Genomic DNA, 13,760 nt, shown 5'->3' with positions numbered 1-13,760 from the left:
GCTGATATAATGAGATATCCCTCTAAGGAAAGATGGTTCTGTGATGCTAACTTTGGTCTGCCACTGAGGAAATTCCTGTTCAGACACTGATTTCTAGAGCAACTGTCTGAGAAGCAGTTGGTGTTGCAGAATCCTTCCAGGGGGAGTCTGGAAACAGAGGGGTCTTTTTCATTGCTTGGGAAGAAATCCAGTAAGAACCATCTCAGAGTGCAGCTATGTCTGCAGGTACGTATTTAAATGAAACTTTCATCTGGGTTATCAGACAAGGCAGGTCAGCATCTCAGGAATGAACGGGAATCTCTCCACCAAATTCAGGCATTCTCCCATTTCCATGACTCACCTCCTCTCATTCCAGAAAGTCGTGCACAGGAATTAATTTATGGGTTCTGTCCAGAGGTCTTTAAGTAAACAGCGCTAACAATCCTTTCAGCTACCCAGACAAACTTGATTTCAGGCCCCAGGGAGGAAACCAATGACTTGTAGTTACTTCACTATTGTTTTCCGAAAACAATTTGACTTCCTTTTCAGATAGCCTTGGAATTCCTTCTTTACAAATTGAGGCACTGGAGCTGAGCTGGCCAGCTCAGGAGGACAATGCTTTCAAGGCAAGAAAGAATGCCTCGATTAAGAAGTTTCAGAGAAACCTTAAAAGATGGTGGGCAAGCAGCTCTAGGGGGTTTGCAAGAGGCTGTGTGTGAATGAAAAGAACTTATCTGCCTCTGCCAATCTTGTTACTGAGAAGTTCAGTTCTGATGCATTGAGGAACCAGGCCTCTTACTTCCTTGGTCTTCAGTTTTTTGTGCCATTGATAAAAGAATTCAGTTAAGAAACATAGGCCATACAAAAGTATAGGTAGAATTTATTTTAAAGTAGATAGAAAGAGAGTTATGCATTCAATCAAGGAGGCAGGAAGTGCCATGAGGGCATCTGCATTGAGCACAAGTTTGTATACAAATTTAGAACTTTAAAATTTTTTATTAGGACCGTAAAACCTTGGATTGGGAATAATTTGTTTTGCGAGTGTCCCACAAGATGAGCAAACATTTCTAATAAAATCTAACTTGCGAATAGAGCAATGTCTCATAATACTAGTAGTACGGGACACAGAATGTCACGTGATCGCAACTGGGCCAATGGTGGTTCTGGGTCTCTCTGCAGGATTGTAGGTGATTGTCTTCCAACAGCAAGAGGTCGTGGAGAAGTCTTGTCTGCAGAGTAGCAGGAAAGTGGGGAGGAGGCTCGCTTCAAATAAGAGTATGGAGACGTGTAAAGTGTGGGAAACAGTATAAGATTTTGTACAAAATCACCACCCAAATAAGGCTTTGGCACTGCAAGCAATGAATCTGTTTAAGGACAATGCAACATCACATTTCTATGAAATCCTCAAAAGGAGCCAAAAGGAAGTGTCATTGGTTAGGTTCCTTGTTAAAGTTGCAGGAAAAGAGAGATTCCATTGGGCCAATAGATAGCAGTGATTCCATCAGTGGTAGTGAAAGTCATCCTACGTGGGAGCCATCCTCTCTCTTGTCTCCCCTTGCACCAGCCACAAAGGTTTCAAGGTAAGTGCAGGTAACGTATCTATTTTTCTTCATAGTTTGAATTTTACTTATTATTTTGTATTACATTATGGTATTGTAACCATTTTTATATGAATATATTTTGGTTGTAGAATGAATCATCTGAGTTTCCATTATTTCTTATAGGGGACATTCACTTGGATATACAAGTGCTTTGGATTACAAGAATATTTCTGGAATAAATAATGCTCACAAATCAAAGTTTTATTGTACATATTTGCAGTATATAATGGTACATAACACATCTGAATTCCCTTTTTCATCCTCTTTCTCTTCCTTCTCTCACCCTCCCTCCATCTCTTGGTTCCTTTCCAATTGAGAAAGATCTATCTCCCTACTTCCTATTATATTTTGCTTTTTATTTATAATTTGAGTTTCTCATATAAAAGAAACCATGTGATATTCAGCTGTGTGTCTGATTGATTTCATTTAACATTATGGTTTCAAGGTGCATCCATTTTCCTACAAAGATTCAAGTTTATCTTTCTTTATGGAAGAGTAGTACTCCTTATTATATAAATGCCATTATTTTCTTTATCCATTTATCTGTTAATGGACACATAGGCTGCTTCCACAATTTTTTTCCTGTACTGGGAATTGAATTCAGGGCCTCGAGCTGGCCAGGCAGGCGTTGCATGGCTGAGCTACATCCCCAGCCTCACAATTTATTTTTATTTATTTATTTTTTTAGTTTTTTGAGACAGAATCTCACTGAGTAGTCCAGGCTTGTCTTGAACTCACTATGTAATCCAAGCAGGCCTCAGATTTACAATAATCCTTCTGCCTCAGCCTCCTGAGTGCTGGGATTACAGCCAGGGACTGATTCAGCTATTACGAATTGTGTTGACATTGTTTTACACATAAAAGTTTCTCTCAGGTTCAGAGAACTAGGATAACTATGCTTTTCAGCATCTTACTTAGAACTTACTTTAGAATTGCAAAATGTCTTCCTGTCCCTTTTAGACAGTCAATGTTTCCTCGGGGGCTTTAATCATTTAAGGAATTATGAAAGAGAATAAGAGAAAGTTAAGTTCTTAATTTACACCAGGTCCCAGCCCACAGCAGGAGGGCGTTAAAGAACCTTTCCTTTTCTTGGTATGTAGGCATACAGGAATGCTGTCTGTCTTGTTCTGGAGTTAGCTGGCCAGGTGATCAGATCAGAAGGAACGTACACAGTGCACATAACCTTATGATGTCTCCGTACTCTGGGATAGCCTTGAGTCTGAGATCTAACAAATGATTACTGATGTATTATATATCAATGTCTCTCCTTCCTTAGCTGGCAACATGAGCTACTTTGGACCCGCCCTACCCCATCTTGTCCCTCAGGCCTGCTAATGTCCAACTACCTGCCTACCAGTCTCACCTGAGGTCTCCTCTCCTGAGATCTCACCTCTCTTCTACAGCACATAATGACAACTAAGGTGTATGGTGTATAAAGAATAAATTCATGAAGATGGTGTTATTATGACCACTTAACAGACAAAAAAGTTGAGGTTCAGTGACTTGCCAGAGATGACCTAAGTAGGGAAATGGGGTTGGGGTTTCCTCCCAGATCTTCTGAGTCTAAATTAGGAAGAGACCATATAGATATAAAGACAGGTCATCTGTCCCTGAGCTACCAGACTTTAGTCTATGCCCTAAGAACTGAGCCTTCTCCTTTGAGAATCTACATTTGAAATGCACTGGACGTGGATTGTAAGTGGAAGACCTCTGTCTGTGTTTTTTCCTTTTTCCATACTCCAAAACTGCAGTTGGGTTGAGAATAGTATTAGAAAGTTATCTTTACATATTACTTCCATCAGAGACTCCTCTCTTGGAGGTTCTCCGCAGAATGACCAATCTCTTCTTGCTTCAAGAAAAGATCCCTCAGGGCTTCCTTTGGAGGTAGACTGAATCCCAGACATTTTGAAAACAGTGTTTATGGGAACATTGGCTTTTGAAGAGAGTTGGACTTTCTCATTTCTGCTACTACTGATTACCATGTCACCCTCTGCTTCACTACCGCCACCACGCAGAGGGAAAGCTGAAACAGCTCTAATTTTTTGTATATCTACCCACATATGCACTCTTTCCGTGGCAGTTTACTTGTTCGTGTGCAGGGCTCTTGCCCCATTAGGAGCACTGAAGTAGGGTACATATCTTTGTATATGCAGTCCCTGTGTATGCTGTCTCCGGTGTGCCATCACTGGGTTAGTGATTAATGACTGCAGAGTATGGGCTATGTCTCAGGTTCCAGGAGGGCAGCTGTGAAGGAAGTGCAGGTTCACCAGGAAAAGCAGTTGCCATACTCTCAAGGACAAAGGGAAAGACGTATGAATGGCATCTCTGGATGTGTTCCGTGCCCAGCCAGCCTGGCCATATCTGGTGGCCCTGCTCAAAGGAGGCCATAAAGGTGAACATAACCATTACAGCTGTAACAATCAAAACCCATGTTTCCATGGTAAACTCTTCTTTCATTCTAAGGTACTCTAGCGTCTATAATTTTGATCTTCAGAACAGGTGCATAATTCATTGTATGTTGAACATGTGTATTTATGTGGGTATACAAGAGTTGATTGACCAAGAAACATTCGCAATTTTTAAAACTTTATCACAGTGGGAGGCACAGTGCCATTAATCTCCCCTCAAAATTCTCCCTCTCCCTGCAAACATACTTATCCCATTGTTCCTGTCCCTTTCGGAAGCAGTTGTAGAAGTTCTTTTTTGTGAGTGTACTTACAAAGTATGACAAAAAATATGGTGACCATGCCTGCTGAGTGCCATCCAACAGGAACGTAGGCTCATAAAAACATCGCGGTGAGTCCTCATCCTTAGTCACTGGATCTTGTGCCATGCTCTTCCTCAAAGTCAAAATGACCATGAAAAGAAAATGTTTTGAATTAATTTGGGACATGGAGGCACCCATGACAGCACAACGAAAGATACTCATGAAAAAGGATCTCTGGAACTGCTTCAGAAAGTGGCAAGAACAAGGGATAAGCGTGCTCAAAGCGAAGGCAAAGTATTTTGAGGGACGTTCATGGCAATATGTCTTTCACTGTAAATTTAAAAAAACTTAAACACATCCTACTTTTCTATGGTGCCTCATATATATGGTATAAAGATGTGTTGTAAATTGTGTATAATATATATGAGAATATTTAGCACTTACTACATTTTAAACATGATAACATATCTCATTCAATAGCCAACCTATTCATTTGATAGTTACCATCATCTTGATTTTAAAAGTGATCAGAAAACTGAGCATGGTAATCCTAGCACTCAGGAGGCTGAGACAGGAGGATTGTGAGCTGGTGACCAGCCTGGGCTACATAGCAAGTTCAAAACCAGCTTGGAACACAGGGAGACCTTGTTTCAGAAAACAAACAAACAAACAATGACTAGGGTGTAGCAAAAGAGTGTAATAGCTGCTAATTGGTGGAGACAAAATCTGAACCCAATGCCAGTGCAACCGACAAAGGCCAGGCGTGATGGCGCTCACCTGTAGTCCCAGCCCAGCTACTCAGGAGGCTGAGGTGGGAGGATTCCCTGAGCCCAGAAGTTCTGGGCTACAGTGTGCTATGCGGATCCAGTGTCCACACTAAGTTCGGCATCAATACGGTGACCTCCCAGGAGTGGGGGAACACCAGGTTGCCTAGAGGGGTGAACTGGCATTGGTCATCCTGGTGCCCTGCTTTCTCTTTCTTAGCTTTGTCTCTTAGTATATTTTTTTTTCCTCAGGCCTGCATCATATACTGGGCAGGTGAGGACTGGAACCTAATTGCAGGAGTCTCCAGCACCTGTCCATTTTACCTTGACTGTAAGGCTTAATAGAAAAAAAAAACAGGGAAAATTTTAATCTCCTAAAGGCCTTTAATCCCCTATAATAACTTGACCCCAGGAACAAAGCAGAGGGTAGAGACTAATTTGGGAAGAGATGTAAAACCTCTACTCTTCAATGAGGTTTTAAACATCAGTGGCTAAATTATCAAGGCAGGCTGAGGGTACTGGACCTCTATTTACATGCAAGAAAGGGCTCTATTTCTGAGTGACTTATCTGAGGGCATCCGAGTTAACAGCGTAAGTGGTGGAAATTTTCTTGATCTTGTATTTTATGATTTTTGTCAAGAGAACACCTAGCACTGTAACTGAGACTTGGCTGAAAACATCTTTCAAAATAAAGGAGAAGCAAGTCCTTTTTAGACCTGTGAGGTATGTGGGCAAGGCAGACCAAGGACACCAAGTTTGTTAAGGAGAGAAGAGTACGTCAGGTCTGCATTATAGTCTCCGGGCCTCGGTCCTCTTGCTTTCAAGGACTCCCCTCTGGAATTAGAGTACAAATCCTAGCCCAAGATCTCCCAGCAAAAATCTTAATTTTTTTTCTTGTAGAATGAAATTCTCAGTCCCAGGGCTTTCAGTGAACCTGCACCTACTTGCTGCCTCACATTCTGACTGCAGTGGGAAAGAGTCAGGCTTGCCTGGTGCTGGATTCCTCCTCCTGCATGGCCCAAGCCCACCACAAAAGAGTTCTTAAGCCTAGGGTCCAAAATGACCCTATCTGCCTTAAGCCCAAGAAGCAGTACGGTTAAGACCCTGCCCTTCTCTTTGGGATTAAAATGGGATGCGACAAGCCCACGCTTGGAGACCAAAGCTCTAGGAGCAAGGAAATCTGTTTCTTTGGCTTGCTGCTTCTTGGAACAGAGTGTCCTTGCCACATGTGCATCTCAACCTGCAGAAAAGTGTGACCTCAGACCACTAACTATGGCTCCAGGTACCTACTTTGGCCCTTCAATGAGGCACTGGGGACTCACTGCTCTTGCAGTCAGATGCTGACAGAAAGTATTCGCATGTGTGGCCGTGTAGGCTGTAAGGCACGCAGCTGTTAAAACATCTGGATAGCTGGGTCTTGGGAAGAAAATTTGTACAGTCAGAGATGTACTGGGTAGAGGAGACATGGAAAGTTCTCATTTGCCTTCCCGTCTCTAAAGAGAAGGAAACAAAGAAGCAAATTTTCAAGATGCCATCATTAAAAGACTTGTAGAGAAGACAATTGGGCCTCTTCTTAGAGATGTCAGAAACAACTGAGCCAGCTTTATAATCATGGCCAAATACAGTGTTTCCTCCAGCTTGGGCCCCATTCTTCTGGTGCGCTCTGGAAGTATGTCTGCTCTTATTTTGAGACCCCATGTCTTCCTCTCTCCCTAGGCCAGTGGGTTTCCTGAGAATTTCTTCTACAGTTGTGGGGCCTTTGGCATCAGGCAGACCTTTTCTCTAATTATTGAGGAGTCTCAGGAAACTTACTGAACTTCTCTGAGTCTGTATTTTCCTTACTGTAAAATGGAAATAATACCATTATGTATCTTGTAGTGTTATGAGGTGAACACACCTAACACGTAGACCATTAATAAATGTCCCATTCCCCTCTCCTCCATTATAGCACAGCAGATAGATCACTCTGTATGAACCTATTTTCCAAATGATTTTTTGCTCACGTAATCTGGGACTTCATTATATCATTATCATCGACACAAATATGTATAGAATACTGCATTTATACTAATTGTTTTGCCTAGTTCTTTTCTGCAACAAATTTATAAGCTTCTTGTGGACAGGGGTCTTTGTCTACTCTCACTAGCCTAGGCTGAGCTCACAGGAATGGCCGATGGATCCTTACTGAGCCCTGGATATATGTGTGCATACTTCAGATGGTCTTTTTGTTTCTTCCTCATTTACTGGTACATTTTAGGGATACAGTACAGTTACATTCATCATTGGGATCTTGTTCCTTTACATGACAGGTCTTAGTTCTCATTTTTTCCTTGTCCCTGCCAGATGGTCTTTATTTTTCTATCTTTTTAATTCAAAGTCAAAGAATGTGAAATGTTTCTAGCATACCTGGGGCACAGTAAATATTTAATACAGTTTATTTTGACACCTCATTTTTAATGTGTGGAACACACACATCTCACTTTCTCTTTCTAGGTTCTCACTATGTAGTTGAGGCTGACCTGGAACTCACTATGTAGCCCAGGCTGGTCTCGAACTCACCTTGATCCTCCTGCCTCAGCCTCCCAAGTGCTGGGATTACAGACATGTGCCACCACGCCCGGCTCTAGGATATTTTCTTATGCTGAATGTGAGTAGGTAGGGGAGGGCATGGTAGAGCTTCAGTTCCACCCCTGCACCTTGTCTTAACTTCTTTTCTAGGACATCAGGCACCTGCTCATAGTATCATTTTTGGTGACAGCCAAATTCAGCCCCTTTGGAGAATCATTCTATGTCTGGCATTTTCCTTAAATTTGTCAGAATTCCTTGCCTGTGAAGGAATCAATTGAGAAATCACTCCCTGAAAGTCCTTCCCAAAGCAGCTTAGTCTGGGGCCATCCAAATACACTTTGTCTTAGGTGTCACACGGACCGAGGGTCTGGCTGTGCGAGACTTCAGCCTCTTCCTGCTCTGATGCAGGCTTCCTGGACTCTTCTGACACCCCGTCCGGTTTCTGCTTTCTTCTTTACCTGCAGGGCAGGACTTTTGAGACCATTTACTTTCTGTACTCCATACTCTTTCCAGAATAGTGGGTCTGTTCAAGGGCAGATCCTTCCTTCTGGGTGTTCAGAGGAAAATGACCTGCTCCCCTCATCTGTAATGATCTAGGAATTGATAATTGGCTGTTACCTCTCCTTTGGCAGCCCGATGACTAGGAATTCATATTCTATTAAAGTCCTCACATTTAGGCTATCACACAACCAAGATTATGGATTTTTTTAATTTTGTGGATTTTTGAGAAAGGGCCTCTCTTGAACTCACTATGTTGCCCAAGCTGGCCTTGAATGGGGTGCGATCCTCCTCTCTCAGCCTAAGAGTGCTGGACGACAGGTGTGTACTGCAATGCCGAGCTACTTTATGGGTCCTTTACCTGGCCGTTTCCTGGCTAGAGATAACAAAGTGCTTCCAGGTACCTTACTTTGTAGTGTGGCTCGGACGCAGGGGCCAAGTGATAGGGGACAATCTCTGTTTTGGAGAAGAAACTGGGCATGGTCAAAGCTTTCTGTTGGTTTCGTGGGTGGAATTTTATTCCAGCCATGGTGAATAGAAGGTTGTGTATTTTGTTGTACTTTGCTGCCATACCCATAGGCTTCCATATACCAGACAGTGTTCTTATAGCTCTGTACGCCCATTAGTGCTCCTTCCAGCCCTGTGAGGTAGATATTGCCTCCAATTTCAGTTGGGGAAACAGAACTATGTGGAGGTTTACTTGCCCAATGTCACACAGGTAGGCGCAGAGCCAGGATTCAAACCCAGACCGGCGGACTCAGAAACATCTATGATACTGCATGGAAAAAAGAGGGAAACTGGCTAAAGAATTAAGATTCCCAAGTTTCTTTTCACTTGGGCTGTTGCCTCCATGACATAGGAGATTTGTCCCCATGTTCCCTCTCTTCATGCTGATCTTAAGCTTATTCATCCATGGAAAGAAAGTACAGCCCATTAAAGTGAAAGGTTTGCAAAATCTTGGAATGTCTGAGTAGTGTTGTATGGGGAGGACTTGCTTCCAGAGATGATGTGGAAAGAGAAACAGATCCAGTGCAGATCCCGCATCCGCCCCTTAGTTCTGTGTGTAGCACTGACAAGCAGGCTTGGCTCTGTAGCTCAGTCTCCCTGGCCGTTCCAGATGATCTCCGAGGATTCCTTCCGGATGTCATAATTTGTGGGATCCCAGTCATCAGTTTGTCTGTTCTCAGTCCACTGGTAGCAACCTCTATAGTTGAGATTTATTGCACCCTGGCTGGGCCTGTGGCCAAATACTTAAGCTGAGGAGTCAGAAGAAGAGGATGGAGGAAAGGGTTTAAGGAGAGATGCCCTCAGGTTCTGAATTTGCTGATCTGTGACATATAATCTAACAAAAGACAACCCTACTCTCTTTCAGAAGTTCAGTTCCAATTGAGAGACCTGTATACCTTTTATGGAAAGAATAAAGGGATGAATTCTGGCATTAGCTAAAACTTCTAATCCTAATTCTGTCACTTACTAACTGGGCTACTATGATCACATTTCTTGATTTCTCTGAACCTGAGTTTCTTCAAATGTGAAATGCAAAAAAAGATCTACCTTGTAAAATTAGGAACTGAAATGGTTAAGTGAAATAAAAATGAGATCTAGTCCTATACCCTGGAACACAGCAGGTCCTGTCTTCTTGTTAGAAGAAAGTGGGGAGAGAGCATCCTGGGTGGCAGGGAATGCCCTCTCAACCATTTGGAACAGAGAGCTCAAGGCCCTTTTCCTTTCTGGCTACTCCAATCCCTATTCTGGGTACAGAATAGTTGCGATTTGTGAGAACATGTTTTCCTGTGCTGGCGGGTGCTCAGCTCACTGATGTAGGTATAGCAGAGGTCCCAGAAGAGCTCCTTGTGTGAACACCCTTCTTCTCGGGCGACAGGAAAACGATGGCAAGAGGGATCTCTTGGACGCTGCCAATCTTCCTGCAGGTGCCTCAGGAAAACTGTGGCTTGGAGACTTTGAGAAGACTTGGCAGAATAGCGGCCAGAAAAGACCCAGGGAGGCAGTGGACCGGCCCAAGGGAGGGGGCATGTGTCAGGGACCGAGGGACTGGCTGCTGCTACTAGGACAGCAACAGGGGGTGGGTGGGGGTAGGAGGGGCTGAGCCTCATCCGGAGAGGAGAGGCTGCGGGAGGTGGATGGAAGAATTCTCTTAAAATGAGAACAAAGATTCTAAGAGTGCAAAAGAGCGTGGGGAGGGAGGGACTAGGGGAGGAAAGGGGTGGAGAGAGGGGGGAGGAAGAAGTGGGAGGAGGGAAGGCTACAGATACGGATTAAAAAGAGGGTGGAAGAGAACAACTGACAGGCTGGAGAGCAAATAACAGTGGGCAGTTGAAGAGGCAGCCAGAGTGTGGAGAAGCCAACAGGAAATCCAGGGAGGAGGAAAAGAAGCAGGTAAGGATGGACTTGAACTTTAAGAGCTAAAACTAAAAGTCAATAGGAAGTAGCCAGGAGAGAGATTTGCTTCAGAGGCTGAATAAAAAACCAAGCTCTTCCTCTGAGTACCTGCCTGTGAGTTTACCCTCTGCCCTTCTCACGATTTCTTGTGATACTGATGTTTGGATACATGAAGGAAGAAGGGTCAGCGAAGCGGCAGGGACACAACTTACTTGATTTATAAGGAGCTGCAGAGACCTGAGAGGGGACCCTCGGGGTTAGAGTCTCTGCCTGAGGAGTCACAGTGTTCTGCATTCTCAGAAGTACTCAGGGGTCCATTTCCAGGGACTTTTATTAGAAGGAATTAGCCCTTGGAAACAACAACAACACTGTTTTACGATGTTTCCTCTAGGCATGGAATCTTTTCTGAAATGCTTTCTGCAGCATCTAAGGGAGTGTTTTGATTTCTTTTTTCTTTCTTTCTGAGGCATGTTGGACGGTTTAAAAATATTCTGTACTTAGTTTTCTGCATAGTATCACACCCATACTGAGCAGTGGTTACACAGGAGAATCCGGGGTGCCTCTCAGAGCCAGAGGAAAGAGCAGCCCAGGGGAGGGGTCCCTGATTGTCTCCTTTCCACCCGGCCATAGTGTAGAAGGCCACAGAGGTAGAAGACACGAGGCAAAGAGGTTTCTGTCAGTTCCTTTGCGTCTTCTCTGAGTGCAGACTTGGGCTGGGAGACCTGCGTCTGGTCCTCTCCATGGCTGTGTGACCTTGTACAGGATATTTCCCCCCTCTGGGCCTCAGTTTCCTTATCTAGATGGTCCCTGTGCCTCCATTCAGTCGTAACATCGTTCAAGCTGTGATCCCCCTGGCTCAGACACAACTCAGAACCACTGAAAACACGAGGGCCTCATTCACATCCTCTGTTCAGTTTGTTCCTCTCTTCAGTTTTTTCTTTATTCCCTTTCCCAGGATCCCATCATAACAAAAGGATTCCTGGTTCTTACTCCTCACGTCCCTGAGATGGATGTTTCCTGAACAGCACTCTGGCATACCATGATCCGACTGGCCTGGGAGAGGGAAGGGTAGCACGAAGAGCACTGGAAAGGCCCTCAGGAGACCCAAAGTTTCAAGAAATGGTGCAGAAAAGAGACCGAGGCCAATGTGTGGGAACCGTTTGCCTGGTGGTTTGGCTAGAGGCATCCCAGCCTGACTGTCATACCTCTTGGCCAAGCGGTCTCCATCTTCTCTGCCCATTGACCCCAGAGGCACCAGCTGGCCCAGAGCCTGGCAGAGAGCTCTCTAGGGACAGGCCTAAACCTGCAGCCCTCCCGTCAGGTTCCTTAGGGCAGTGGAGCTGTTCTGAGTCTGCCCCCTGGTTGTCCCCTCCGGGTCTTTTCCTCACTCAGCGTCTGCCGCTGGGGAGCACCACTGCCAGCAGTACACAGAGCAGCGAGAGGGGCGTTCTCCAGCTTCTGACTTGGAAGGCTTTGGGCTTCCCACATCTGGACACAGGGCATGCATAGAGCCACGGCCATGACAAAAATCACACTGCTCGGACTTGCCACACTGCCTTGGAACTCCAGTGAGAGCTCGCTGGGCTCCTGAAACTGATCACTGTTCTTATCTCTTAGCTGCCTTGTTTGGACCCCTTCTTAGTATTGGCCTATAGTCCTAAGACGTGAGACCTGGACAAAAGAGTGTCTTAGATTGCCGAGTAAGGCCTTCTTTTGAAAATGAGGAAAATAAGACCTAGAAAAGGAAGTGACTTAATGGTGAGGACAGTGGGTCAGGATGGACTCAGCTGGGAGACTCTCTTCCTCTGTTCATTCGTACCTAGGGCTCTTCCAGGCCCCGCATATGCTGTGCATCCCGGGCTCTGTTTCTCTCTTCCATCTGAGAATCTCTGTCATCCTATTTTTTGGCAGTGACACCCATCTTGCTCATCATCTGTACTGGCTGGCAAGGGCCACAACAGGAGGAGGAGGATCTTGGGCTCCTGCAGCAGGCAGGGCTGCCACAGTGCCACCTGGCCTTTTTGGTACTTCCTGGCCCCGCTTCTGGGCCCAGTGAACTAAAATAACACAGAGGGCCTGTCTGTATGGGTCAGTCAGGTCAGGATCTGGGAAGCCTGCAGTCCTCGGGGTCGGGAAGATCCGCGGCCAAGCTCTGAGCCTGTGTAGGGAAAGGCTCGCCCAAAGGGGCTCCCAGAAGCATTCCCTTTTATTCGCTCCCATTGGCACCCTCTTGGGTTTAAGAGTTGAGCTGGCCAAAGGGAGAAAAATGCCCATTTTCCCGGAAAGCTTCAGGGCTCCTATAAAAGACTGACTTCCTTTCTATTGTTGAAAGTGGCTCACTCCTAGTGAATGACAGCTTGGTGCCACTTTGTGAATCAATTTTTTTTCTGACAGCAAACAATGGGGAAAGAAATCAGTCAATCCATTCAGTTCCATAAGAAAAGGGAGCTCTGAGGTCAAAGAATCAGAGGTGTTGAAATGGCACAGGGAGGCCTTAGAGATCTAATTCCAGTGTAGGGCAAAAGAGACTGGGCTTTTGGTCCACATTGGGTGGTTGTGGACCTGAGGAAAAGTAATGTTTCTGATCCTCAGTTTCTTCATATACTAAGAAGGGTAATGCAATCTTCCTGTAAGGTTTTATGAGGATGAAGTAGCTTACTTTTTTAATGCTTGAAACAGAATTCAGGGCCTATGTACATGCCAGGAAAGTGCTGCACCACTGAGCTACCTCTCCAAATGGGCATTTTTAAAAATCCAAAAATAAAACAAGGTAGAATCCAGGTCCTCAGCCCAAGATCCTTTGAATTGCATCTTATTTGACATATAAAGTCCTTTCTACAGAGAAGCCTAGCCATGGCATAATTCTCAGAAGGTACTGCTTGATTTTTACGACTATAGGTTTTTTTCTGGGACTATTTTTGCTGACTTTCTAAGCTGGGAACCAGAAAATATAGACTTGCCTCTTGGCTCTACCAGTAACTTGCTATACTATCACAACTAGAAAAGTCACAAACTACCCAGATGCTCTAACTTAGACTTGGAAGGGCCTCTGCAACCATCCTGTCCAACTGTACTATTTTATGCCTGACGACACTTAAGGTTCAGGGAGGTCGCAAGAAAGTCTCTTGTGTAAAGCCACAAAGATAGAACTAGAACCAGAAAGAGCCTCTCTTGTTAAGTGGTAACGCTGCATTTTTTTTTTCATCTCCTTACCTTTCTTGCCTTTTTTTTTTTTTTTTTTTT

At 44.5% G+C, this 13,760-nt stretch overlaps 1 protein-coding gene across 1 annotated transcript in view; it reads left to right on the top strand.

The window, feature by feature from the left end:
- Positions 1 to 10,400: 10,400 nt before the first annotated feature.
- Gja5 (gap junction protein alpha 5) overlaps positions 10,401 to 13,760 on the top strand; it is a 17,149-nt gene continuing 13,789 nt past the window's right edge. Inside the window, exon 1 of the mRNA XM_010629486.2 lies at positions 10,401 to 10,514. The gene's annotated coding sequence lies outside the window, so the exon portion shown is untranslated. The remainder of the gene's footprint in view (positions 10,515 to 13,760) is intronic.

This window comes from Fukomys damarensis, unplaced genomic scaffold, assembly GCF_012274545.1.
Source record: "Fukomys damarensis isolate Sample0158 unplaced genomic scaffold, DMR_v1.0_HiC HiC_scaffold_33, whole genome shotgun sequence".
NCBI classification, from domain to species: Eukaryota; Metazoa; Chordata; class Mammalia; order Rodentia; family Bathyergidae; genus Fukomys; species Fukomys damarensis.
This window is presented reverse-complemented; position numbering and strand designations above follow the sequence as displayed.